The sequence below is a fragment of the Triticum aestivum genome, chromosome 7A, assembly GCF_018294505.1.
Source record: "Triticum aestivum cultivar Chinese Spring chromosome 7A, IWGSC CS RefSeq v2.1, whole genome shotgun sequence".
NCBI classification, from domain to species: domain Eukaryota; kingdom Viridiplantae; phylum Streptophyta; class Magnoliopsida; order Poales; family Poaceae; genus Triticum; species Triticum aestivum.
Genome location: NC_057812.1, coordinates 384,729,621 through 384,734,397, shown reverse-complemented (window position 1 = coordinate 384,734,397; position 4,777 = coordinate 384,729,621).

The following is a 4,777-nucleotide window of genomic DNA, read 5'->3' as shown; positions in this document are numbered from 1 at the left end:
CCTCTGAAAGCGGACGGTGATACGGAGCACTCGATCTTGGAGCTTGAGATGAAGTCTTGTTCTGAAAGCTAGGGTTGGGTGGGTGGGAAGATCCACTGCCACCTTTGCTCTTCTGCTGATAAGGCTAACGGAACGGAGGAGGAGGAAGCCAATACTTCTGCTGCTTAGCCACTTGAGTTGAGGAAGAAGGAGTAGCATCTCTGACTCGCTTCTTGGAAGCATCGCACTTCAGTTGAGCAGTCTCTTGCCTCATTGCCATGTTGTAAAACTCATCATACCTCTTGGGCTCAAAGAGGACAAGAGCTAGCTGGATTTCTTCTCTGAGACCACCCCTGAACTGGTATATCATGCTCTTCTCATCAGGGACGTCTTGCTTAGCAAAACGGGCGAGCTTCTGAAACATCTTGTTGTACTCGTAGACAGACATAGAGCCTTGCTTCAGGTTGCGGAATTCCTCACGCTTGCTTTCAACCATGCTCTGAGGAATATGATGAGCTTTGAAGTCTTGATGGAATTCATCCAAGGTAATCACACGGCCTCCTCTGGAATCTTTGTACTGCTGAAACCATTCTGTAGCTTGGTCTTTGAGTTGGAAGGAAGCGAACTTGACAAAGTCCTCAGGCCTGACATTACTGCACTCGAAATGCTTGCATATGTCCACGAGCCAATCGTCAGCATCAGTTGCATCAACACAATTGCTGAAGGTCTTTGGCTGGTTAGCAAGGAACTGGTTGAGTGTAGCAAAGTGATTCTGATTGTTGCCTTGGCCCTGGTTCGCTTGGTTGCGCTCTTGAAGAAGTTGCATGATCAGCTGCGTGTTTGCATTGGTAGCGGCCATCATAGCTTGCCATGCCTCCGGAGGTGGAGGTGGTGGTGGCGGATCAGGATTCAGAGTCGTGCGCGTTGGAGGAGCCATCCTGAAGAGGTTGACATCCATTAGCACATTGATAGACAAAAATTGAAGCTGAATCAAACGGGTTGAAATTGCAACATATAGTCTTCACATCCGAACAAAATGAACGAATGCATTCCAATTGAAATGGTCACATATCCATAAATTGAGAAGCCACTTAGAATTGAGGTAGAAGAGAAAAAACAACAAGGTACGGAACAAGAACGAATACTCGGTAAGGATCACCCAATCTCAAACCAAATATCCGTGGAAGAAGAACTAGAGCTACAAGAATTCCCACCTATGAGACTCCCGAACCTTTCCGGTTATGCAATCAGGTGTTGGGGATACAGGGGAAGCATAATATCTCACCCAAATCTAGCAAATCCTACATCCAGCTGTATCCATCCTTCAACACATAACCGAGAAAAACTTCGGAAATCATCTACCTCAACCTTCGAAAAGCATCCGTTATACAAGTTATGGCAATACTCCCGAACTCCCGCCCCAGTACTGGGTGGCGTCGAGGTTATCTCACCAACAACTGCATAAAAGAGATTTTCGATGTCGGCGAACCTAAACTCAGGTATTTCAGAACTACAACAATAAAATTGTGACGACAACACCTCGGAGCTCAACTCCCCGGGACACTGCCACAACCCCTAAATGACAGGAGGCACCAAGAACAATGTTCTCATCACAAATCGATCGGAACGATTCCAAGATACCCGCGTGATCCTAAATTTTTTTAGTGAAATTTGAGAAGAGAAGAGTCAAAACTCTACGTCAGGTTGCCTTACCAGAGCGATGAAGGGACTGGGAGTAAAAAGAATTCCTAACTCTCCGATATATAATTCCTAAATGAGTCAAAACATTTTTCTAGACTCAACAACGCCAGCTATTCGATCAAGCAGGGGGGCTCCTAAGGTCGGGGAAGGCTCTGATACCAACTTGTAACGCCCTCGATGCGGCTATATCTCCTACGTGTCGAAGCACGACTTAGAGGCATAACGACATTGAAGGCAATGTCGCAAGTAAGGTAATCTTCACAACAACCCATGTAAATAGATAATAGGGGAAAAGATACATAGTTGGCTTACACTCGCCACGTCACACAAATACATGAATAACATTACAATCATCCAATACACTCATGGTCCGACTACGGTACCAAAATAAAAGATCAACCCCAACATGCGACACGGTCCCGATTGATGAAGCTATGTACCTAGGGTAGGGTCATGGACCTATCCCAACCGCCCTACCCAAGGACATTTCTTGAACAAATCACCTTTCAATCGACTTGGAGGTGTTCCACTCGACAGACTCGAAGACACTCGACCAAGAAGCAATCACTCGACCAAGATCCAACCACTCGATGGCCAGGAGACCTAAAGGCACTCCGCACGCTAACGGTCGGTTATTAAGTAGCTTTTATGGTCATCATAGCACTTTATTAGGGGCGTTACCAGTAACGCCCGACCTTAATGTATTTAAAACCCTGCACAACTAAGGGCCGGAGGGGTCTGGCGAACTCTATATAAGCCACCCCCCTCCTCAGTGTAAAGGGTTCGCACCCCTGTAATTCATACACGCATAATTCAGTCGACCGCCTCCGGGCTCCGAGACGTAGGGCTATTACTTCCTCCGAGAAGGACCTGAACTCGTAAACCTCGTGTGCTTACAACTACTCCATAGCTAAGATCTTGCCTCTCCATACCTACCCCCCTACATTACTGTCAGACTTAGAACCACGACAGTTGGCGCCCACCGTGGGGCCGGTATTTTAGCGATTTGTTGGAGGAGTTGCGATCTTTTACGATCCAAATCCTCATGGTTTCTGGCGGAGTTTGGTGGAGGGCCGCGAGATCCGTCTCGGCGTGCTCACGTTCATCGCCGACGACTCCGCTTGGCTTCAGGAGGCTTCGCTCGACGTGGACACCCTCCCTGTTCGCGGGGCAACACACTTTCGCGCGTGCGTCCACGGTGTCCTCTTGCGGCAACCGTCGACCCACTATCGGTCGGCTCCTGTGTTGTCCTCCCTCCCTGATTCCCGCCGGCGCAAGCACTCCGGTCGGTCGAGACTTCAGCAGTGGGTGCGACACACGGTGGAACGCCAGTAGGCCACCCCTCAAGTCACGACGATCGAGCCTGACGAATCCCTCTATGGCCTGTTCGACTGGCTCCGTAGAGACCGCATCCGAGTGCGACAACAGTGATCCGGCGGCGGAGGTTCTGATGGTCGATGGACCGCCCAGTCCTCCCGGTTTTCCCCGCACCGACGGAGGCGCAGGTGGAGGCGACCCATCACGTCCCCATGAGGAGTATCTCCCCGAGCCTCTCACGTCGCTGCAGAGAGAAGAACTTCGTCGCCGGAACATGGATGCACTGCACACTCCTATCGTTGGAGAAACCCCCGAGGCTCGTGCCTTGGAGGACACGCGCCTGGCAAACTTGGCCGAGCGCACTCGACTGGAGAACCTCCAGCAAGCACTCGACGAGCATGCGTGACAACGGGTTCCAGAATCCAGTCGACGTCAGCTCTTTCCGCCCCCGCAGGTATATCGAACTCCGATTCAGAATTTAGCAGCTGCAGCCCGTATAGCAGAGTCGATTCAGCCTTCCCAGTCGGAGGCTGGTAGAGGCTTGCTGCAGATCAGAGCGTTACTCCGGGCAGCAGGAGACCAGAATTCCGCTGTTTCTCAGTCGCGGAACAGGATTCATAGCAGATCCGTTGCTGCAAACACAGTCTAGTTGGCTCGTAGCCCAAGATCGCCCCAAGGCGTGAGGGACGTGGGGACCGGCGTAATCAGTATGGGAACCGTGAGCAGTATGATCACCGATTCGATCGTGACAATCGACGTCGAGTGCCCACCCCTCCCCTGAGGAGCGGGTTGTATGTGCCTCGACAACAGGATGACAGGCGCCCTCATAGTGTTGGGCGAAGGATTCCAGTCGACCCCAGGGAACCAGGCTTTGATGCGAGATCCATTCTCGTTCAAGGTTTGGTCGAGAGGAACAGAGCTCACCGAGAAGGTCACGACAGAGATGCACCTACCAGTAGCAGAGTACATGTTTCGGGGCCAGAGTGCTTTAGTAGAGCCATCAGGGTCGCTGTGATTCCTCCCAACTTCAGGTTGGCGACTGGAGTCAGTAAGTTCACTGGTGAGTCCAAGCCCAATACTTGGCTTGAAGACTATCGAGTGGCCGTCCAGATTGGCGGTGGCAATGATGAAGTGGCCATGAAGCACCTGCCTCTCATGTTGGAGGGCTTGGCCAGAGCGTGGCTGAATCAGTTAGCACCCAACAACATTTACACTTGGGAAGATCTCGCTCGAGTGTTTGTCACCACATTTGAAGGAACATGCAAGCGACCGGCAGGGCTGACGGAACTGCGGTCTTGCGTGCAGAAGCCGAATGAAACTTTGAGGGATTACATCCAGAGATGGATCACGTTACATCACACGGTAGAGAATGTGCCTGACCACCAAGCAGTCTGTGCCTTCAAAGAAGGCGTCAAGTACAGAGAACTGGATCTGAAATTCGGTCGTACCGGAGATATGTCTCTGAATCGAATGATGGAGATTGCCACCAAGTACGCTAATGGTGAAGATGAGGATCGACTCAGGAGTGGCAAGCTCAAGTAAGTCGCTCAAGAAACTGGAGGAAATTCCAATCGGAAACAGAAGCGGAAAGCTGAGCCAGCTGCTCCTGGGGAAGCCTTGGCTGTAACTCAAGGAAAGTTTAAGGGGAAACCCAAAGGACCTTGGAACCCCAAGAAAGTTAAAGACCAAGACGGAAATGATGTGTTGGATTTGCCATGTCACATCCACACCAAGAAAGATGAAGAGGGTAAGTTCATTTACTCGAAACATACCACTCGAC